General features: G+C 36.4%; 1 long non-coding RNA gene across 1 annotated transcript; it reads left to right on the forward strand.

Moving 5' to 3' along the window:
* The first annotated feature begins 14,968 nt into the window (after positions 1-14,968).
* On the forward strand, positions 14,969-22,673 carry LOC145419642 (uncharacterized). The gene is made up of 5 exons (XR_013900953.1): positions 14,969-15,241; positions 16,851-16,881; positions 17,831-17,862; positions 18,988-19,014; positions 22,019-22,673. It is a non-coding gene; the product is annotated as an uncharacterized LOC145419642 (long non-coding RNA).
* Positions 22,674-25,261: the final 2,588 nt, after the last annotated feature.

The raw sequence follows: 25,261 nt of genomic DNA on the forward strand, positions 1-25,261 counted from the left end.
GCTGGATTTCTGTAATGAGAGGCATATTCGAATCGTCATATCTCCTTAACGAAGCAAAGTTAAGACATGAGGCTTGTCCCCGAATATCTTCAGACACCCCTGACGCTCACAATTCAAGAATTTCTTTCTCACCTATTACCGTTCTGAAATGAGTTGGACTTGTTTGAGGGTAGGAAATTCGTCCTTCGCTCAGATTTCTTCAGATTTCAAACTGTGGAAATGAACCACTTTTTTCTCTCGTCATAACTTTTTGTTGGATTTCCACAGAGACCTGAAAATTTCCATGATTGTTCACCAAAGCCTGCTGTCTCTTACGGTGAAAGAATGATATCGATACTCCAAATAGATTTCGAGTTAGAAAGCGTTGTTTGAGGGCAAGTCAAGGCAGTTTTTGCTTCGCTCTACTCAGTTATGGTGCATTACAAGTCAAATATCTTTAATAATTCATATTTTAATGATAAATTGTAAACACTGGAAGATTCCCCCATCTCTTCTGAACAAAACGGTGTAAGAATGACCGCTCTAGCCCCTACGGTTAGGAAATTATGGTCATTTGTTTGAGGGGAGTCCTCACTATGAGAAATAGGCTGCAATAATCCTGTGCCTCTCTGTGCTGCTGCGTGTGTAAAAAGAGGCACATGTTTTGGCGGGAAAAAGTACACAGGCTCTCTGATTGGTGGATTCAAATTCTGCAGCTCCCAGGCTGACCTAGAAACTTACTTCTCTCTCCCTGTGCATTTTTTTGCTGATTTTTTCATTTAACAAGTATATTTGAGGGACCCTCAGCATGTTCAGCATTTTTTCAGCTGTCCATTTTGCTTTTCCAATTTTTCTGTTTAACTTATTACTATTGTGCTAAATAATACTATTTCTGCTATTTTATAAGATTTGTGCCTAATATAGTATTTCTGCTAAATTACAATATTTCTGCTTTTTATACTATTTGTGCTAAAACATAGTATTTCTACTAAATGTAGTATTTATGCTTAATCATACTATTTCTGCTTTTTATGGGATTTGTGCCTAATATAGTATTTCTGCTTTTTATAGGATTTTTGCTCAAACATAGTATTTCTACTAAATGTAGTGTTTATGCTTAATCATCCTATTTCTGCTTTTTATAGGATTTGTGCTTAATATAGTATTTCTGCTAAATTATAGTATTTCTGCTTTTTATAGTATTTGTGCTAAAACATAGTATTTCTACTAAATGTAGTATTTATGCTTAATCATAGTATTTCTATATATTTCTGCCAGGTCCCCAGGCAGCCAATCCTCTGTGAGGACTGAGAAATTCAAATTTTCAAATCAGGGCCTGCACGGCTTCCCAGCCAATCATATATGTGTCCTGAGGCATTCAAATTTGCATATTGGGGCCTTCATGGCTTCTAAGCCAGCCAATCATATCTGAGGGCTGAGGAATTCAAATCCACAAATCAGGGCCTGCACGGCTTCCCAGCCAGCCAATCATATATGTGGTCTCAGGCATTCATATTTGCATATTGGGGAATTCGTGGCTTCTAAGTCAACAAGTCATCCATGTCATATATCTCTAAAAATTCATATTTTAATATTAAATTGTCAACACTTGAAGATTCCCCCATCTCTTCTGAACAAAACGGTGTAAGAATGACCGTTCTAGCCCCTACGGTTAGGAAATTACGGTCATTTGTTTGAGGGGAGTCATCACTATGAGAAATAGACTGCAAAAATCCTGTGTCTCTCTGTGCTGCTGCGTGTGTAAACAGATGCACCTGTTTTGGTGGGGAAAAGTGCACAGCCTCTCTGATTGGTGAATTCAAATTCAGCAGCTCCCAGGCTGACCTAGAAACTTACTTCTCTCTCCCTGTGTGTGTGTGTGTGTGTGTGTGTGTGTGTGTGTGTGTGTGTGTGTGTGTGTGTGTGTGTGTGTGTGACAGAGAGAGAGAGAGAGAGAGAAAGCCTTTTAATGGGATGATCCCATTGTAAGATTCAAATTCAATATATTTAGACTGGTTGACTGAATTGGATCTTGTGTGTGTGTCTCTCTGTGCATGTGTGTTTCCTCATGTGTACATATTTGTAATTGTGTGGCAGTCATAAATTTTTTTGCTGATTTTTGTCATTTAACAAGTATATTTGAGGGAACCTCAGCATGTTCAGCATTTTTTCAGCTGTCCATTTTGCTTTTCCAATTTTTCTGTTTAACTTATTACTATTGTGCTAAATCACACTATTTCTGCTATTTTATAAGATTTGTGCTTAATATACTATTTCTGCTTTTATAGGATTTGTGCTTAATATAGTATTTCTGCTTTTTATAAGATTTGTGCTTAATATAGTATTTCTGCTAAATGTAGTATTTATGCTTAATCATACGATTTCTGCTTTTCATAGGATTTGTGCTTAATATAGTATTTCTGCTAAATTTAGTATTTCTGATTAATTATAGTCTTTCTACTAAATCATAGTACAGTATTTCTGCTTTTTATGGGATTTGTGCTAAAACAAAGTATTTCTACTAAATGTAGTATTTGTGCTTAATCATACCATTTCTGCTTTTTATAGGATTTGTGCTTAATATAGTATTTCTGCTAAATTATAGTATTTCTGCCAAATTATAATATTTGTGCTAAAACATAGTCTTAATTTAAAATTACAATATTCATAGTTCATCACAGTGTCTCTGGTAAATCACAATATTTCTGCTCTGTTGTACTATTTTTCTAAATCATAGTGTTTCTGTAATGTTTAAGTATTTTTGGCTAAATATATTCTTTCTGTTATCTTATACTATTTCTCCTAAATTCTTGTATTTTTGAGAAGTTATCATGTTTCTGGTAAGTTACAATATTTCTGCTAAATTCTGCTATGCTATTGTATTTCTGCCAAGTATTATGTTTCCTCTAAGATATTGCAGTTTTGCTAAGTTATTCCATTTTAGCAAACTTCTTTTGCTTCTGCAAAGTTTTTACAATTTCTGCAACTTTTCAGCTTTTTCAGCTACTTTTTGCATACAGCTTCAGCTTTAAGCATCCACACTGCATTTTCGCAGGAAATGCAAATTTTTCTAGTTGTGTGGATGCTTTAAGCATCCACACTATTGAGTTCCTGTTTCTCTTTATTGTGTGGATGCTTTAAGCATCCACACTATTGAGTTCCTGTTTCTCTTTATTGTGTGGATGCTTTAAGCATCCACACTATTGAGTTCCTGTTTCTCTTTATTGTGTGGATGCTTTAAGCATCCACACTATTGAGTTCCTGTTTCTCTTTATTCTTTATTATTATTATTCTTAGGACTTCCGTACACTTTTCGCCGTTTAACTACTTCCACAATTTTTGTGCTATTTTCACCGTTCAAACTTTAAACTATTCAGCTATTTTTGCTAATTCCTGCTATATCTTTTGGTATTTTTAACTATTATACTTTTTAAAATATTCCACTTTTTTCCTTTAATTTGTCCCATTGAAATGAATGGGAAACTTCAGCAATTCTGCTAAAATTTGCTTGTTTTTGAAACTTAACTACTTCCTCATATTTTCACCTAGAACAACCATTCAAACTTTAAAATGTTCTCAAATTATTGGGCTATTCAGGTATAAATCAGCTTTTTCAAATCTTTTACCGTTTTACTTTTATGCCTCTTAAAGTTTTGAGTTGCAAAATTGTGATTTTTCACAAAATACATGCGTTGTTATGGTTGCTATGCTCTTGGCTTCCAGTGTGTCACTGAAGGTTTTGCAATTTTCACTTCATGTCCGAACAACTTCTTGCTACTTGCTCAATTTTCACTCAACTTTAACAAATTATACATCAAAACGTAGGTATTTTTGCTGGCTTTCAGAAAATGTCACCATCATTGTTGTGGGATTTATAGAATTTTTGCAAATCTCCTCAGACTAACACAAGGTCAGAAAACTCTCCATATAAAGTGAATGGAGAGCTTGTTCAAAATCACCGCTGGATTTCTGTAATGAGAGGCATATTCGAATCGTCATATCTCCTTAACGAAGCAAAGTTAAGACATGAGGCTTGTCCCCGAATATCTTCAGACACCACTGACGCTCACAATTCAAGAATTTCTTTCTCACCTATTACCGTTCTGAAATGAGTTGGACTTGTTTGAGGGTAGGAAATTCGTCCTTCGCTCAGATTTCTTCAGATTTCAAACTGTGGAAATGAACCACTTTTTTCTCTCGTCATAACTTTTTGTTGGATTTCCACAGAGACCTGAAAATTTCCATGATTGTTCACCAAAGCCTGCTGTCTCTTACGGTGAAAGAATGATATCGATACTCCAAATAGATTTCGAGTTAGAAAGCATTGTTTGAGGGCAAGTCAAGGCAGTTTTTTCTTCGCTCTACTCAGTTATGGTGCATTACAAGTCAAATATCTTTAATAATTCATATTTTAATGATAAATTGTAAACACTGGAAGATTCCCCCATCTCTTCTGAACAAAACGGTGTAAGAATGACCGCTCTAGCCCCTACTGTTTGGAAATTATGGTCATTTGTTTGAGGGGAGTCCTCACTATGAGAAATAGGCTGCAATAATCCTGTGCCTCTCTGTGCTGCGTGTGTAAAAAGAGGAACATGTTTTGGCGGGAAAAAGTACACAGGCTCTCTGATTGGTGGATTCAAATTCAGCAGCTCCCAGGCTGACCTAGAAACTTACTTCTCTCTCCCTGTGCATTTTTTTGCTGATTTTTTCATTTAACAAGTATATTTGAGGGACCCTCAGCATGTTCAGCATTTTTTCAGCTGTCCATTTTGCTTTTCCAATTTTTCTGTTTAACTTATTACTATTGTGCTAAATAATACTATTTCTGCTATTTTATAAGATTTGTGCCTAATATAGTATTTCTGCTAAATTACAATATTTCTGCTTTTTATACTATTTGTGCTAAAACATAGTATTTCTACTAAATGTAGTATTTATGCTTAATCATACTATTTCTGCTTTTTATGGGATTTGTGCCTAATATAGTATTTCTGCTTTTTATAGTACTTTTGCTCAAACATAGTATTTCTACTAAATGTAGTGTTTATGCTTAATCATCCTATTTCTGCTTTTTATAGGATTTGTGCTTAATATAGTATTTGTGCTAAATTATAGTATTTCTGCTTTTTATAGTATTTGTGCTAAAACATAGTATTTCTACTAAATGTAGTATTTATGCTTAATCATAGTATTTCTATATATTTCTGCCAGGTCCCCAGGCAGCCAATCCTCTGTGAGGACTGAGAAATTCAAATTTTCAAATCAAGGCCCGCACGGCTTCCCAGCCAATCATATATGTGTCCTGAGGCATTCAAATTTGTATATTGGGGCCTTCATGGCTTCTAAGCCAGCCAATCATATCTGAGGGCTGAGGAATTCAAATCCACAAATCAGGGCCTGCACGGCTTCCCAGCCAGCCAATCATATATGTGGTCTCAGGCATTCATATTTGCATATTGGGGAATTCGTGGCTTCTAAGTCAACAAGTCATCCATGTCATATATCTCTAAAAATTCACATTTTAATGATAAATTGTTAACACTGGAAGATTCCCCCATCTCTTCTGAACAAAACGATGTAAGAATGACCGCTCTAGCCCCTACGGTTAGGAAATTATGGTCATTTGTTTGAGGGGAGTCCTCACTATGAGAAATAGGCTGCAATAATCCTGTGCCTCTCTGTGCTGCTGCGTGTGTAAAAAGATGCACCTGTTTTGGCGGGAAAACGTAAACAGCCACTCTGATTGGTGGATTTAAATTCGGCAGCTCTCTCCCTCTGTGTGTGTGTGTGTGTGTGTGTGTGTGTGTGTGTGTGTGTGTGTGTTTAGTGGGAGAGAGAGGACCCTGCCCTTATTTGGCAGCATGTCATTGTAGGATTTAAATTGAATATAGTTAGACTGGTTGACTGGATTAGAGCCTGTGTTTGTGTGTCCCTCTGTGCATTTGTGTTTCAATATGCCTTCATATTTGTAATTTTGTAAGTTATTACTATTCTGCTAAATGATACTATTTCTGCTTTTCATAAGATTTGTGCCTAATATAGTATTTCTGCTAAATTATAGTATTTATTATTTTTATAGGATTTGTGCCAAACATAGTATTTCTGTTAAATTATAGTATTTCTGCTTTTTATACTATTTGTGCCTAATATAGTATTTCTGCTTTTTATAGGATTTGTACCTAATATAGTATTTCTGCTTTTTATAGGATTTGTGCTTAATATAGTATTTCTGCTAAATTATAGTATTTCTGCTTTTTATAGTATTTGTGCTAAAACATAGTATTTCTACTAAATGTAGTATTTATGCTTAATCATAGTATTTCTATATATTTCTGCCAGGTCCCCAGGCAGCCAATCCTCTGTGAGGACTTAGACATTCAAATTTTCAAATCAGGGCCTGCACGGTTTCCCAGCCAATCATATATGTGTCCTGAGGCATTCAAATTTGCATATTGGGGCCTTCATGGCTTCTAAGTCAGCCAATCATATCTGAGGGCTGAGGAATTCAAATCCACAAATCAGGGCCTGCACAGCTTCCCAGCCAGCCAATCATGTATGTGGGCTCCAGGTATTCAAATTTGCATATTGGGGAATTCGTGGCTTCTAAGTCAACAAGTCATCCATGTCATATATCTCTAAAAATTCATATTTTAATGATAAATTGTCAACACTTGAAGATTCCCCCATCTCTTCTGAACAAAACGGTGTAAGAATGACCGCTCTAGCCCCTATGGTTAGGAAATTATGGTCATTTGTTTGAGGGGAGTCCTCACTATGAGAAATAGGCTGCAATAATCCTGTGCCTCTCTGTGCTGCGTGTGTAAAAAGAGGCACATGTTTTGGCGGGAAAAAGTACACAGGCTCTCTGATTGGTGGATTCAAATTCAGCAGCTCCCAGGCTGACCATTAAACTCACTTCTCTCTCCCTGTGCATTTTTTTGCTGATTTTTTCATTTAACAAGTATATTTGAGGGACCCTCAGCATGTTCAGCATTTTTTCAGCTGTCCATTTTGCTTTTCCAATTTTTCTGTTTAACTTATTACTATTGTGCTAAATCATACTGTTTCTGCTATTTTATAAGATTTGTGCTTAATATAGTATTTCTGCTTTTAATAGGATTTGTGCTTAATATAGTATTTCTGCTTTTTATACTATTTGTGCTTAATATAGTATTTCTGCTTTTTATAGAATTTGTGCTTAATATAGTATTTCTGCTTTTTATAGGATTTGTGCTTAATATAGTATTTCTGCTTTTTATATGATTTGTGCTTAATATAGTATTTCTGCTAAATTATAGTATTTCTGCTTTTTATAGGATTTGTGCTAAAACATAGTATTTCTACTAAATGTAGTATTTATGCTTAATCATAGTATTTCTATATATTTCTGCCTGGTCCCCAGGCAGCCAATCCTCTGTGAGGACTTAGACATTCAAATTTTCAAATCAGGTCCTGCACGGTTTCCCAGCCAATCATATATGTGTCCTGAGGCATTCAAATTTGCATATTGGGGACTTCATGGCTTCTAAGCCAGCCAATCATATCTGAGGGCTGAGGAATTCAAATCCACAAATCAGGGCCTGCACGGCTTCCCAGCCAGCCAATCACATATGTGGTCTCAGGCATTCAAATTTGCATATTGGGGAATTCGTGGCTTCTAAGTCAACAAGTCATCCATGTCATATATCTCTAAAAATTCATATTTTAATATTAAATTGTCAACACTTGAAGATTCCCCCACCTCTTCTGAACAAAACGGTGTAAGAATGACCGTTCTAGCCCCTACGGTTAGGAAATTACGGTCATTTGTTTGAGGGAGTCGTCACTATGAGAAATAGACTGCAAAAATCCTGTGTCTCTCTGTGCTGCTGCGTGTGTAAACAGATGCACCTGTTTTGGTGGGGAAAAGTGCACAGGCTCTCTGATTGGTGGATTCAAATTCAGCAGTTCCCAGGCTGACCTAGAAACTTAGTCCTCTCTCCCTGTGTGTGTGTGTGTGTGTGTGTGTGTGTGTGTGTGTGTGTGTGTGTGTGTGTGTGTGTGTGTGTCTGTGACAGAGAGAGAGAGAGAGAGAGAGAGAGAGAGGCTTTTAATGGGATGATCTCATTCTAAGATTTAAATTCAATATATTTAGACTGGTTGACTGAATTGGATCTTGTGTGTGTGTCTCTCTGTGCATGTGTGTTTCCTCATGTGTACATATTTGTGATTGTGTGGCTGTAATAAATTTTTTTGCAGATTTTTGTCATTTAACAAGTATATTTGAGGGACCCTCAGCATGTTCAGCATTTTTTCAGCTGTCCATTTTGCTTTTCCAATTTTTCTGTTTAACTTATTACTATTGTGCTAAATCATAGCATTTCTGCTATTTTATAAGATTTGTGCTTAATATACTATTTCTGCTTTTCATAGTATTTGTGCTTAATATAGTATTTCTGCTAAATTTAGTATTTCTGATTAATTATAGTTTTTCTACTAAATCATAGTACAGTATTTCTGCTTTTTATGGGATTTGTGCTAAAACAAAGTATTTCTACTAAATGTAGTATTTGTGCTTAATCATGCCATTTCTGCTTTTTATAGGATTTGTGCTTAATATAGTATTTCTGCTAAATTATAGTATTTCTGCCAAATTATAATATTTGTGCTAAAACATAGTCTCAATTTAAAATTACAATATTCATAGTTCATCACAGTGTCTCTGGTAAATCACAATATTTCTGCTCTGTTGTACTATTTTTCTAAATCATAGTGTTTCTGTAATGTTTAAGTATTTTTGGCTAAATATATTCTTTCTGTTATCTTATACTATTTCTCCTAAATTCTTGTATTTTTGAGAAGTTATCATGTTTCTGGTAAGTTACAATATTTCTGCTAAATTCTGCTATGCTATTGTATTTCTGCCAAGTATTATGTTTCCTCTAAGATATTGCAGTTCTGCTAAGTTATTCCATTTTAGCAAACTTCTTTTGCTTCTGCAAAGTTTTTACAATTTCTGCAACTTTTCAGCTTTTTCAGCTACTTTTTGCATACAGCTTCAGCTTTAAGCATCCACACTGCATTTTCGCAGGAAATGCAAATTTTTCTAGTTATTATTATTCTTAGGACTTCCGTACACTTTTCGCCGTTTAACTACTTCCACAATTTTTGTGCTATTTTCACCGTTCAAACTTTAAACTATTCAGCTATTTTTGCTAATTCCTGCTATATCTTTTGGTATTTTTAACTATTATACTTTTTAAAAAATTCCACTTTTTTCCTTTAATTTGTCCCATTGAAATGAATGGGAAACTTCAGCAATTCTGCTAAAATTTGCTTGTTTTTGAAACTTAACTACTTCCTCATACTTTCACCTAGAACAACCATTCAAATTTTAAAATGTTCACAAATTATTGGGCTATTCAGGTATAATTCAGCTTTTTCAAATCTTTTACTGTTTTACTTTTATGCCTCTTAAAGTTTTGAGTTGCAAAATTGTGATTTTTCACAAAATACATGCGTTGTTATGGTTGCTATGCTCTTGGCTTCCAGTGTGCCACTGAAGGTTTTGCAATTTTCACTTCATGTCCGAACAACTGTTTGCTACTTGCTCAATTTTCACTCAACTTCCACAAATTATACATCAAAATGTAGGTATTTTTGCTGGCTTTCAGAAAATGTCACCATCATTGTTGTGGGATTTATAGAATTTTGGCAAATCTCCTCAGACCAACACAATGTCAGAAAACTCTCCATATAAAGTGAATGGAGAGCTTGTTCAAAATCACCGCTGGATTTCTGTAATGAGAGGCATATTCGAATCGTCATATCTCCTTAACAAAGCAAAGTTAAGACATGAGGCTTGTCCCCGAATATCTTCAGACACCCCTGACGCTCACAATTCAAGAATTTCTTTCTCACCTATTACCGTTCTGAAATGAGTTGGACTTGTTTGAGGGTAGGAAATTTGTCCTTCGCTCAGATTTCTTCAGATTTCAAACTGTGGAAATGAACCACTTTTTTCTCTCGTCATAACTTTTTGTTGGATTTCCACAGAGACCTGAAAATTTCTATGACTGTTCACCAAAGCCTGCTGTCTCTTACTGTGAAAGAATGATATCGATACTCCAAATAGATTTAGAGTTAGAAAGCGTTGTTTGAGGGCAAGTCAAGGCAGTTTTTGCTTCGCTCTGCTCAGTTATGGTGCATTAGAAGTCTAATATCTTTAATAATTCATATTTTAATGATAAATTGTTAACACTAGAAGATTCCCCCATCTCTTCTGAACAAAACGGTGTAAGAATGACCGCTCTAGCCCCTACGGTTAGGAAATTATGGTCATTTGTTTGAGGGGAGTCCTCACTATGAGAAATAGGCTGCAATAATCCTGTGCCTCTCTGTCCTGCGTGTGTAAAAAGATGCACCTGTTTTGGCGGGAAAACGTAAACAGCCACTCTGATTGGTGGATTTAAATTCAGCAGCTCTCTCCCTCTGTATCTGTCTGTGTGTGTGTGTGTGTGTGTCTGTGTGTGTGTGTGTGTGTGTGTGTGTGTGTGTGTGTGTGTGTGTGTGTGTGTGTGTGTGTGTGTGTGTTTAGTGGGAGAGAGAGGACCCTGCCCTTATTTGGCAGCATGTCATTGTAGGATTTAAATTGAATATAGTTAGACTGGTTGACTGGATTAGAGCCTGTGTTTGTGTGTCCCTCTGTGCATTTGTGTTCCAATATGCCTCCATATTTGTAATTTTGTAAGTTATTACTATTCTGCTAAATCATACTATTTCTGCTTTTCATAGGATTTGTGCCTAATATAGTATTTCTGCTAAATATAGTATTTCTGCTTTTTATAGGATTTGTGCCTAACATAGTATTTCTGCTTTTTATAGGATTTGTGCCTAATATAGTATTTCTGCTTTTTATAGGATTTGTGCCTAATATAGTATTTCTGCTTTTTATAGGATTTGTGCTTAATATAGTATTTCTACTAAATTATAGTATTTCTGCTTTTTATAGTATTTGTGCTAAAACATAGTATTTCTACTAAATGTAGTATTTCTGCTTTTTATACTATTTGTGCTAAATTATAATATTTCTGCTTTTTATACTATTTGTGCTAAATTATAATATTTCTGCTTTTTATACTATTTGTGCTAAATTATAATATTTCTGCTTTTTATACTATTTGTGCTAAAACATAGTATTTCTACTAAATGTAGTATTTATGCTTAATCATACTATTTCTGCTTTTTATAGGATTTGTGCCTAATATAGTATTTCTGCTAAATTATAATATTTCTGCTTTTTATACTATTTGTGCTAAAACATAGTATTTCTACTAAATGTAGTATTTATGCTTAATCATAGTATTTCTATATATTTCTGCCAGGTCCCCAGGCAGCCAATCCTCTGTGAGGACTTAGACATTCAAATTTTCAAATCAGGGCCTGCACGGTTTCCCAGCCAATCATATATGTGTCCTGAGGCATTCAAATTTGCATATTGGGGCCTTCATGGCTTCTAAGCCAGCCAATCATATCTGAGGGCTGAGGAATTCAAATCCACAAATCAGGGCCTGCACGGCTTCCCAGCCAGCCAATCATATATGTGGCCTCAGGCATTCAAATTTGCATATTGGGGGAATTTGTGGCTTCTAAGTCAACAAGTCATCCATGTCGTATATCTCTAAAAATTCACATTTTAATGATAAATTGTTAACACTGGAAGATTCCCCCATCTCTTCTGAACAAAACGGTGTAAGAATGACCGCTCTAGCCCCTACGGTTAGGAAATAATGGTCATTTGTTTGAGGGGAGTCCTCACTATGAGAAATAGGCTGCAATAATCCTGTGCCTCTCTGCTGCGTGTGTAAAAAGATGCACCTGTTTTGGCGGGAAAAAGTACACAGGCTCTCTGATTGGTGGATTCAAATTCAGCAGCTCCCAGGCTGACCTAGAAACTTACTTCTCTCTCCCTGTGCATTTTTTTGCTGATTTTTTCATTTAACAAGTATATTTGAGGGAACCTCAGCATGTTCAGCATTTTTTCAGCTGTCCATTTTGCTTTTCCAATTTTTCTGTTTAACTTATTACTATTGTGCTAAATCATACTGTTTCTGCTATTTTATAAGATTTGTGCTTAATATAGTATTTCTGCTTTTAATAGGATTTATGCTTAATATAGTATTTCTGCTTTTTATAGAATTTGTGCTTAATATAGTATTTCTGCTTTTTATAGGATTTGTGCTTAATATAGTATTTCTGCTAAATTATAGTATTTCTGCTTTTTATAGTATTTGTGCTAAAACATAGTATTTCTACTAAATGTAGTATTTATGCTTAATCATAGTATTTCTATATATTTCTGCCAGGTCCCCAGGCAGCCAATCCTCTGTGAGGACTTAGACATTCAAATTTTCAAATCAGGGCCTGCACGGTTTCCCAGCCAATCATATATGTGTCCTGAGGCATTCAAATTTGCATATTGGGGCCTTCATGGCTTCTAAGCCAGCCAATCATATCTGAGGGCTGAGGAATTCAAATCCACAAATCAGGGCCTGCACGGCTTCCCAGGCAGCCAATCATATATGTGGCCTCAGGCATTCAAATTTGCATATTGGGGGAATTCGTGGCTTCTAAGTCAACAAGTCATCCATGTCGTATATCTCTAAAAATTCACATTTTAATGATAAATTGTTAACACTGGAAGATTCCCCCATCTCTTCTGAACAAAACGGTGTAAGAATGACCGCTCTAGCCCCTACGGTTTGGAAATTATGGTCATTTGTTTGAGGGGAGTCCTCACTATGAGAAATAGGCTGCAATAATCCTGTGCCTCTCCGTGCTGCGTGTGTAAAAAGATGCACCTGTTTTGGCGGGAAAAAGTGCACAGCCTCTCTGATTGGTGGATTCAAATTCAGCAGCTCCCAGGCTGACCTAGAAACTTACTTCTCTCTCCCTGTGTGTGTGTGTGTGTGTGTGTGTGTGTGTGTGTGTGTGTGTGACAGAGAGAGAGAGAGAGAGAGAGAGCCTTTTTATGGCATGACCTCATTCTAAGCTTCAAATTCAGTATATTTAGACTGGTTGACTGAATTGGATCTTGTGTGTGTGTCTCTCTGTGCATGTGTGTTTCCTCATGTGTACATATTTGTGATTGTGTGGCTTTTATAGGTTTTTTTGCTGATTTTTTTCATTTAACAAGTATATTTGAGGGACCCTCAGCATGTTCAGCATTTTTTCAGCTTTCCATTTTGCTTTTCCAATTTTTCTGTTTAACTTATTACTATTGTGCTAAATCATACAATTTCTGCTATTTCATAAGATTTCTGCTTAATATACTATTTCTGCTTTTTATAGGATTTGTGCTTAATATACTATTTCTGCTTTTTATAGAATTTATGCTTAATCATACTATTTCTATATATTTCTGCCAGGTCCCCAGGCAGCCAATCCTCTGTGAGGACTCAGACATTCAAGTATACAGATCACAGCCTGCACGGCTTCCCAGCCAGCCAATCATATCTGAGGTCTCCCGTTTCCTCTCTCGTCATATCTCAGCGATAGATGTACAGAGAGCAATGAAAATCGCACTCAAAGTACACCGCTGATTCAGCCAGTAGAAGAATTATGCTTCTAGTCCACCTAGTTTTTGAGTTACACAACGTTTTGTAACTCCAAAAAACGGTGTTTTTCGCCTCTCACCGCGATCTAATTCTGACTCCTCATCAGCCTGTTTTTCCAAAGCGGCCGCTCTCTTTCCCAGTGGCGCAGTTGGTAATGACACGGCTCTGCAAGCCAAAGATCGTGGGTTCGATTCCACCTTGGTCAACATGTTTTTTTTCCCTACAAATTAATACACTGTCACAGACCAGTAATTCATATTCATCATTTATTACAATTCTGCAAACTTTTATGATTTTACCAGCTTTTGATAATATGGACCTCACATTCTTGTTAACACTCCATGGCACAAATACTCTTCCCTTTAGGCTCTGTGTATGTGTGTGTGTGTATCAATATTTCTCCCATTTTAAAGTATTACTCCTCCATAATTGTATTTCTGTTCAATCAAAGTACTTTTACTACATCTTAGTACTTCTGCTCAATCATAGTATTTCTGCTAAATCATAGTATTTTTGCCAAATCATGATTTTTGTGCCAAATCATAACATTTGTGTTATGTTAAAGTATTACTACTAATTGGAGGAATTTCTGTCATGTTACAGTATATGTGCTAAATATAGTATTTCTGCCAAATCATACTATTTCTACTATGTTATATTTTTCTTTCTAAATACAGCATTTCTGCTATATAATTGTATTTCTGCTTTTTATACTATTTGTGCCTAACATAGTATTTCTGCTAAATTATAGTATTTCTGCTTTTTATACTGTTTGTGCCTAATATAGTATTTCTGCTTTTTATAGGATTTGTGTTTAACCTTCAGAGGTCCTTAGGGACATTTATTGTCTTTTGCATTTTTAATTTTAATATAGTATTTCTGCTAAATTATAGTATTTCTGCTTTTTATAGGATTTGTGCTAAAACATAGTATTTCTACTAAATGTAGTATTTATGCTTAATCATGCTATTTCTATATATTACTATTCTGCTAAATCATACTATTTCTGCTTTTCATAGAATTTGTGCCTAATATAGTATTTCTGCTAAATTACAGTATTTCTGCTTTTTATACTATTTGTGCTAAAACATAGTATTTCTACTAATGCTTAATCATACTATTTGCATATTGGGGAATTCGTGGCTTCTAAGTCAACAAGTCATCCATGTCATATATCTCTAAAAATTCACATTTTAATGATAAATTGTTAACACTGGAAGATTCCCCCATCTCTTCTGAACAAAACGGTGCAGTGACCGTTCTAGCCCTTACGGTTAGGAAATTATAGTCATTTGTTTTGAGGGGAATCCTTAATGGATAATGTTTATATATATATATTTGTCTTTAAAACATCTTTGCAGACTGACTGTCCTGGACTGGCTGTTGTTTTGTTTTTTTCAGGTCTGGTGAACTCAGCTCTTTGGTGTTGGTGTTCAGGAGTAGAGCCTTCTAATAATATTTATTCAAGTTATAGATTTAAAGTTCTGCGAGTTTTTTCTGTAGCAAATAAATATTGTATAGAATATTTAAAATCACCTACATTTTTGATGTTTACAATGCCCATTGTGTGTAATACTGGAATTTCCTACTACCCGTGAACGCCTCATCTTTTACCTGACTGCCGGACATCCGCCTTTCCGCACACTTCGCTGAGTCCGCTCTGGGTGAGTGCAGCTGCTCTGCTTCTCCTCTTCTCTCCTAAATGTTTATAGTCTGTTTGTGCGATTTAACGAGTTCTTTTAGTGATTTATAAAGCCAACCGAGGTATAACTCATATTAGAGTAACACAGTGGTTGCTTTTTCTTAGTGAAACTTTGTCATTTTTGTATGTAAAAGGAGTGTTTGATGAGCTAACAACCCGATGCTAATGCCTAGCGCTCCTTTGAGCCCAGTGTGAAATGAAGATTTGACGGTAAACCACGGTTATTGTGTTGTTTTATGAATTACATTTGGTGTGTTCGTGTTTGTCAGTCTGTTACATAAGGTGCAGTTAGTTCTCTTCACAAATCAGTTGGTTAAAACAGCCTCATTCTTTATGCTGTAAAGTTTTTAACGAACCGCCATCTTAGATTCAGTGTCAGCTGTCGGCAAGATCAAAGGAGCCATTTTACCGCCTCTGACCGAACACGGGAGAAAAAGAGTCACGTGTGTGCAGGTCTTGTGGGTTAATTAAGACAAAGGAGGGGGGGAGAAACTGAGGATTAAACATAGGCTATGTCCCCACATACACGGGTATTTTTGAAAACGGAGATTTTCCGTTTCTGTTTTAAAAAACAATCCCGTCCACACATAAATGCAGAAATGAAGGAGAACGCTGCTAGGAACATGCCAAAGCAGCAGGTGGCGCTATATTCCTAACCGTGTAGAAATGTTGGCCAATCAGAAGTCTAGAAGCCTCGGTGGGAAATGGTAAACAAAGATGGGGCATAGAAGCAGAACCGAGTCATATCTGTGGGGGGACAGTAACTGTGTGCGCATATGTAAGCATTTAAACACTGCAGAGAGAACAATTAACAGTAACCGTATTGTAGAAATGCATTTCACCGAAACAATAACGTGGCGCACAGTGTGACGTCAAAAAAGGCGCTGCGTTTTCTCCGTTTCCCTGTCCACACATAAATGCAAAAACGGAGTTTTCGAAAATATTCTGGCAAGCGTTTTTAGTTTTTCAGTGACCGAAAACGCCGTTTAAGTGTGGACGAAAGGTGCAAACGCATAGAAAAATCTCCATTTTCAAAAGTACCTGTGTACGTGTGGACATAGCCCAAGAATAATAAGAACTCCTAATATGTAGACTTTAATTTTTAAGAACTGTTTAACAAAGGCTTGTTTGTGCCAACCTAAATCTGCAGCACAGTTTAAATTCTCACTTTGTGGGAAATTAATGAAATAAACAACAGCCCACCTTCACATAAATAAAATATGGCAGTATATTATTATTAGTATGGTACATAGATATTTATTTTAAAACTACAGCATATTTACTATGATACTATGTGCAGTTGGTAATATTTTAGGAAGTAGAATTTGAATGCAGACCACCTCAAATATTAAAGCCTTAAAAATATGTCGTGCAGTTTTTCATGTATGAGTGTTTTGCAATCTTAAATGAGATGTAGACCAAAGAAAACAGAGGAGAGTTGTTGTTTGTATTCCAGCTGTAGTAAACAAAGAAGTTTAGTGAATCTTTTTGACAACAGAGAGTGATGCAGTATTGATGCTGATTTGAGTTTTCTGATCCTGTATTTTTGTTCTTTGTCTTTTGTTACACAGAGTGAAATAAAGCTTGGTTTTGCCTTTGCTGGTAAGTAAACAGTGATTGTAACTGAAGCAATATGAAATTGGGATTGTGTAACATTTTTAGCAATTTACATACAATAGTTTGGCTTTTTGTGATATCTTGCCATTTGCTCATGGGCAAAAACACATTTAGGATTTATAAGCAGTAAAGCCCCCCCCCACTAGATCTCTGAGTGTCCCTAAAAATGTCCCTGAAGTTTAATAGGCCATTTATGTCTAATTTTAAAGGCTTATCAAAGCATTTCTGTAGTAATTATTGTTTTTATTACACATGTTAAGGCCATTTGAGACTCTGCAATTAAATTTTGCCCTCTTTAGACTAAAGTGAGTTCATTTTGTCTGAGGTACAGTGCTGGGAAAAGTCTTTCTTCCTTGCAGATTTATTTTGTTTATGCTTTTTTGTCACATGTTTCAAATCATCTAACAGGGATGATATGAATAAATACAAAAAAGCATTTTAAAGTGATGATTTCACGTATGAAGCAGAGAAAACCAAACCAGAGCTATCTGTTCTAATGTGAGAACATGCTGGTCTCTAATACCCAGCTGTGGAAGCCCTGATACGAAGAACTACCATCAAGCATTTATAGTATCAAGTATTATTTGTGATTGTTGCACGCTTTGAAACTGTGATGTTATCATTTGATCAAGTGTGCAGTGCGAGCAAATCATTGCTTGTGGTATCTGCTGTGTTATGTAATAGCACCAAAGTATTAGAGCTTTACGTTCATGAGGAATTTCTGTGGAATTGCAGATGGATAAAACGACACATCACCTTAATAAAGACAGAAATCTTTAATAAGGTGCAGAAAGAGAAGATGGGGTGTTTATAGTAAAGCTGTTGTAAACAAAGAATTTAACAGATTTTTTTTTTCACTACAGATTGTGATGCAGTATTGACTCTGATGCTGATTTCAGTTGTCTGATTCTGTATTTTTGTTCTTTTGTTACAGAGTGAAACAGAACTTCGGTTTTGCCTTTGCTGGTAAGTAAGCAGCAATTGTAACTGCAGTAATATGACATTGTCACTGTGTAACATGTTTAGCAACTTACCTAACGTAGTTTGGTTTTTGTGACATTACCATTTACTGATGGGCAAAAACAAATGGTCAGAATTTATACCTTGTAGCAGCAAAGGCCCCACACATGACCTCTGACTGTCCCTGAAGTTTAACAGGCCATTTGTGTCTGATTTTTATGTTTGAACACAAACAACTGTTTTTATACAGTTGTTCATGTTCTCCGTTTGTTTATGGATTTACCTAGCAGACATAACTATGAACGCATTTTAGGTGAGTTAGTGTAAGTGGTAGCTTAAACACTTAAGAGCACCACAGTTGTTGATTTATATCTTCACTCATATTCTGCTTATGTATTACATTAAAGTCAGACCACTATAGAAGTATTTTTGCCTGAGTGAACAGAAGTGGTAGGTTAAACATTTAAGCAATAATAAAAGACTAAGAGAACCAGAGTTGTGAGTAGGCAATGTTGTGTATGTTAAAGCCTGTGTGTAATTTATGTACACTAAGTTTAAATCAGTTTCTTAATAAGTTGCTTGATACAATGTGTTTGAAAATTATATATAAAAGGGAAATATTGCAAAATACAAAAAGATTCCTGCCAACAGGTACAATGGAAGGACTTTTTATTATAATTTTTAAGAAATTAATTGCAAAAATGGCGTGCCACTGTTGTTACTATAACATGTCAGAATTGACATGTATTTTAGGATTTACATATTCAGATCAGAACTAAAACCTAATGAGGTTTTCCGTTGATTCTAACAGTTGTGGTTTTTCCACACTTTATTAAGCACTGACTTGTGATAGAAAATGATGGAGCTAAAAAGCCATAATCTGTACCAACAAATATTGGTGCCTCTTCTTTGCACTTCTGTAGTATGCATGCCTTTATTACACATGTTATCGTCTTGTGAGACTCTGTAACTGAAGTTTGTCCTCTTTAGACTACAGTGAGTTCATAAAGGCTTGAAGAAATTGAGGATCTTACTAGTTATTTCATGTCACAGTAAATTGGATTGTGTGTGAAGAGGTTCAACAGTGTAAGTCATTAAACAGTGATCTGATGTGTTGTTTCCTTTCTCTAGGATACTGATCTGATCGTCGCAAGTCTGGTAAGTAAAGGTTTTGTCTGCGGTACAGTGCTGAGAAAGGTCTTTCTTCTTTGCAGATTTATTTTGTTTATGCTTTTTTTCACATGTTTCAAATCATCTAACAAGGATGACCTGGATAAATACAAAAAGCAGTTTTAAAGTGATGATTTCATTTTTGAACCAGAACAACCTGGTCTAATGTAAAAACATATTGGTCTCTAATACCCAGCTGTGGATGCCCTGATAGCAACAATTACCATCAAGCATTTACAGTAACTGGTAATGACTGGTTTACATCACTGGTTGATTTTGGTCCACTATAATTTCAGAATTGTCTTAATTAGATCCAAACAGGACAGGCAAAAAAAGAAAAGAAAAAAGTCTTAATTAAGGCCCAATATAGGGTTTTCAAGTCATACCAAGTACCACGGTGGTTAGCACTGTTGCCGCACAGCAAGAAGGTCCTGAGTTTAATTCCAACATCAGGCCGGGGTCTTTCTGTGTGGAGTTTGCATGTTCTCCCGGTGTTTGCGTGGGTTCCCTCCGGGTACTCCGGCTTCCTCCCACCGTCCAAAGACATGCAGCTTGTGGGGATAGGTTAATTGAATAATCCAAATTGTCACTAGGTGTGTATCTGCGAATGAATGTGAGTGCGAATGGTTGTCTGTCCCTGTGTGTTGGCCCTGCGACAGACTGGCGACCTGTCCAGGGTGTACCCTGCCTCTCGCCCTATGACAGGTGGGATAGGCTCCAGTGCCCCCTGAAAAGGATAAGCGGAAGCGAATGGATGGATGGATGGATGGATGGATGGATGGATGGATAGGGTTTTCAAGTCATACCAAGTATCTTAATTTCATTAAAGTCCAGACTGATTCGTTTACACCAAGTGTTTTGTTTCATTCATTCAATTGGACTTGCTTGTGTGCTTCAGATCCTAAGTGTGATTAAACTTAAGCCCAGGACCTGATGAGTTGATGTAGGTCCTGAAGTAGTAAAGGAACTCTGGGACATCACAGTAACAGCACCATGTTTGACTTTAATGCTGGTGTTTTTCTCTCACTATAGATGATTCAGTTTAGTGCAGTTAGTCAGCACAGCTCTTGGTTATCATTGAGATATTATTAGGCAACTTGTTTTTGCCTGTTCAGCTACAACGTCTGGGAGGGTTTCTGTTTTCTGGGGTCTCCAGATCCTTAGAAATCTCTTTGTAAACCTTTACAGAACTATATGTGTTTGTTTCACATTAGAGCAGCTCACGACTAGCAGTTTAGGGACAATTAAATATTCACATAGGGCAGGGGTCTCAAACTCCACTCTTCAAGGGCCGGTGTCCTGAAGCTTTTCCACGTGTCCCTGTTACAAAACACCTGAATAACATTTGTAGGTCATTAGTGAGAGTATAGAATTTGACTGTGTTGAAGTGGCATCCCCGAAGACTGTTCAAATTTAAGTAATTTAAGTGTTTGGAAAAATGTACTTCTAAAAGTACTTTCATTGCATCATGTTCATTCACTCATGAGCTGCTATAACATGAATCAAATGGCTGAATTACCACCTCAGCATGCAGTCAGGTTCTGTAGAGTTTTGCTAATGACCTACTAATGTTATTCAGGTGTGTTGCAACAGGGACACATAGAAAAGTTTCTGGACACCAGGCCTTAACGACCAGAGTTTGAGACCACTGGTGGTAGGGCATGGTGGATTTCAAAAGCTTCTTCCCTTAAATCACTGCCTAAAAACTGCTTTTTGTAATTTGTCATAATGACTTGCAAAATATAGGTGGGATGAAAACATAAACATAAGACATTTTATAGTGGCCTGATATTTTTATCAAGGCTGTTTTTTGAAAATAATCCTGCCCTAATTTACAAAAGATGAACTGTCTGAAAGTCATGTTTGTTTGTTTGTTTGTTTAAGAAATGTGGGAATCTCCAGCAAAGATCTTACATGCAACAGCTCAGATACAGCACTCACTTCTGTTCTTTTTATCATGAAATGATCTACAAAGAAATTATCATCATACTAAATTATGGTAATTAGGCCTTTATATCAGCTATGATAAGTTTATTATAGATTTAGTGTAGTGCTTATTGCTGTGTATCAAACATGCCCCAAATGTGACTGAAATATGTAGAAACTGCTGTGTAGAAACTAGCTGTCTCCAAATTTCTCATTTTGCCAAAATTCATACAGAGTGGCCTGAAACTGTCTGCTCTAACCTCAGTGTGTTGGTTTTGTTGGACCATATAATATTTACAGTAAGTTACTGTAGCAGCACGTCTTGGTTTGAGTTTAGACTTAGTTTATTGTTTTAATAGAACGTAAAAATGTCCTTATAACAGTTCCACCATCATTTGTTAAACATTGTCATTCTGTTCACTCCAATAATTTACTGTAGAACTCTTTAGTATTTAAAGCCCTACATGTACTGTATTTTTGAGATTATAAGGCATAATGTCAATAAACAAGCCTGTTTTTAAGGCAGATTAAGCCGAACAAACAGTCAGATAAGTCCAACTTTATTCAAGTCATTCACAACAACTCTCAACACTGTTCAGTTGTAACACATAAAATACAGAACAATACACTCACTTTTTCAGTTCATTCCTCATCTACAAATCCATCAAACTCTTCATGGGTTGATCAGTTTGAAATCTGCTTCATAAGCATGTCTCTTAGCACGTGCCAGGTCCTTGTACACACACCATAATGTTATGTTGAAGCACCGTACGAATTACTCTGCGAGGGTCCTGACTATGGTAGCCATAATGCTCTGACAATACATCAAGCAGCGCAGCTTTGTAGCTTACCGAAGTATTACTAAAATATTTCACAGAATTTTGAGCGCTGTGTACCACAGAAATCCCGTTTGAGGTCAGTAAGCATAACCAGAATCGATACACTAGGCACATTGTATATTTTTGAGAAAATGACAGGATTTTAGGTGTGCCATATAGTCTGAAGAATATGGTAAATCCAAGCATATTGGAAATACGACTAATTCCAGTCCTTTTGTGTCTTACAGGTGACCTGCTGCAGAAGATCCTCTCTCTCTCTATCATTATAAGCAATTCTGTCTATCCTATCACTCTCCCAACTCTATCTAATTTGAAAGCCATTCTATCTTGTATCCCTCTATCTCTACTGCTCTATCTAATTTGAAAGCCATTCTATCTTGTATCCCTCTATCTCTACCGCTCTATCTAATTTGAAAGCCATTCCATCTTGTATCCCTCTATCTCTACTGCTCTATCTAATTTGAAAGCCATTCTATCTTGTATCCCTCTATCTCTACTGCTCTATCTAATTTGAGAATCCAAGTTTTCAGAAATCCTTTTCAGAATCCAATCTATCTGTTACAGAATTCTGAGAGATCTCTGCTCTCACTGCTCTTTCTTTCCTGTCTTTAAACTCTCTCACATTCAGTCATTTTGCTGGAAATTACAAGTTGAATATACAGTAGTAGAATTACAGTACAGTAGAACTTATAGTAGAAACTACTTACACAGCCCTACATTTGTCATTTTAATTTTGCATTAGACTTTAGTTTGGACTGCTAGTTTGGCTTACTTTGATCAATTGTATAAAATATCACCTTTTTATAAGTTTATTTGTAATAAGATAATCTGGTTATTTTGTAATACATACATTCAGATAAATAATAAATTAGATCCAGTCTGTTAGTCTGTTTCATTGGCTATAACATTTGACTGCAAGTTTATAGTATTATTATTTAAGGACAAACCCATTTTGTCACTCAGTGTAAGTATTCAGTTAGTATTGTCATCGAGAAGCGCCTGAGGACTTCCTGTTTCCTGACTGCTGCAGAAAATCCAGCTGGAGAATCCTCATCACCAGTCATCTTATCACCACACCACCAAAGCTCCATATATTTGATTTCAATTTTAGATATCTGAAAGATTTACATAAACTCCCCTAAGAGCTAAGACTTTTAATATAGCCTGTTGATTGTTGAGATTTATTCTGCATATCATTTTACAGAAGTTGTAATTATTTACCAGTCTGGTTAAAAAAATATAAGTAAAATTATACAGTTTCAAAAAGAGCTACAATAAAACGGATCAAATTGTTTCCAGAGAACTTTGAATTTCCTTTATTTTGAGTTTGGAGTAGAAAATCAGCTTTTTATATATAATAGTACATTTCTCAGATTTAACAGTAATTTGAGGAGTTATACGTTTTTCTGTGTTTCAAGGTTCAGTTTTGTTTATATTTGTGTATAACCACATATAAGCTCCAGGTTGTACTTCAGCAAAATGCCAAGAAAAGGTCAAAGGTCTCAGTCTCAGAAGCTTAGACGTCAGAAGGAGAAAGAACAGCTGAATGTTTCTCAGAGCAGTGAGCAGGTAAAGGTGTGTGTTTCAACTTTTCCCAGCACTGAAGTGCAGAGCAGTGTTCAGACAGCCACAGTGTCTTATGCAGATGTGGTAAAGAAAGGTGTTCCCTCAGTGTCTGTCCCAGAGCCTGAAGTTATGCAGCTAATCCAGACTGAACCCCAGCTAACTGTACAAACACAGCATGATGAAGAGACAGCCACAGTGTCTTATGCAGATGTGGTAAAGAGAAGTGTTCCCTCAGTGTCTGTCCCAGAGCCTGAAGTTATGCAGGTAATCCAGACTAAACCCCAGCTAACTGTACAAACACAGCATGATGGACACGCTCCAGTACAGTCTCATGTACAGGTTACAAACAGTGAAAGTCCACGAGTGAGTAGCGTCTGTGCTTCCCGAAGCCAGGCCGCTCCTAGGTATGGAAAGTACCGGAATCAGCAATGCATGGCTAACAGTTTGGTTTTCCTGTCATTCTTACATGAGGATGAATTTATTACCAGAGCAGATCTAAACCGTGTGTTGGACAAAGGCCATGCCGTCTATTCAGATGCCAGACTGAGGTTTGTGAACAGTGTGTTTCTAGCCTGCGATGAACTTCCCTCAGTTGTTACCAGCCGCAGACACGAGTATCAAGTCGACATGTCTCAGTTTGCTCATTACGGCACATTTGATGGTACAGATCACTTTCCGAGCCTTGAACAGGGATTACAGTGTTTGGCTTCAGACGTTCGCTATGCTTTGCTAGTCATGGGAGGAACAGTCATCGCTGTTAGCAGGCTGACTTCAGGTGAATATGCATATTTTGACCCTCACCCACGTAAGTCTACTGGTATGCCATTGTCGCTAAGTGTAAGTGGTGGAACTGCAGTTATGTTGAAATTCACACGTCTTAATGACATGATTGACAGGATCAAACGTTTGTACAGAATGTTCAGCATCGCACCAAGCTGCACTTATGAACTACAGCCCATCGAGTTTCACAGTGAAAACGCTGCTGACCAAAGAGATGCTAATCAAACCACCGAATACAGACCAACAGCTACAACTGTTACAGCACCAGCTTTAAATGAAGCCGTTCATGAAATAAACTCCCAAAGATCTACTGACCAGACACAGAAGACTGTGAGAGACACTTTAACGACTGAAGTGACATCATCCAGAGTGGATTATTCAAATGAGACAGCTGCTACTGAAAACAACCATCTTCCTTCTGAGTATTTAGAAATAGAAACCTCTGCATCTTCTGTAAGAGACACTCAGGTAACATCAGATTCTGTTCCTCAGAATGATTCAAACAGTGCCTCCAGTTCAACTAAGATAACAGAGGAACTCTCAGATAAACTGCTGAAATATAGTAAACATGAAAGGCAAAAAATGAGGAGAAGATTATTGACCCAACAAAAGCTACCACAGAGAAAGGAAAATCAGAAGACGAAAGAAAGGCAGATGTACAGGTTTGATGAAAGCTTCAAGACAAAGAAAAAAAACTCAACTAAGAAGTGTAATGATCCTGATCACAGACAGAAAAAGAGTCTGTACAAAAATGAGCTGTATAAATTAAATGCTACCTATAAGGAGAAACACAGAGAACATTTGAGAAAGATGTATAGAGAAAGTGCTAAAATTAGAGAGAGAAAAAGAGAACGTGTCATAAGGACATATAGAGACAATCCCCTATTCAGAGATAAGCAGAAGGAACGTATAACAAGAACGTATAGAGAATCTCCCATATTCAGAGATAAGCAGAAGGAACGTATAACAAGAACGTATAGAGAATCTCCCATATTCAGAGATAAGCAGAAAGAGCGTATAAGAAGAATATACAGAACTTGTGCTGGATTCAGAGAGAAACATAAAGCTTACATGAGGTCATATGTATATAACCTATATAAAAAAAGCGAAGATTTTAAACAGAA

Source organism: Astatotilapia calliptera, chromosome 13 (genome assembly GCF_964374335.1).
Source record: "Astatotilapia calliptera chromosome 13, fAstCal68.1, whole genome shotgun sequence".
Lineage (NCBI taxonomy): Eukaryota > Metazoa > Chordata > Actinopteri > Cichliformes > Cichlidae > Astatotilapia > Astatotilapia calliptera.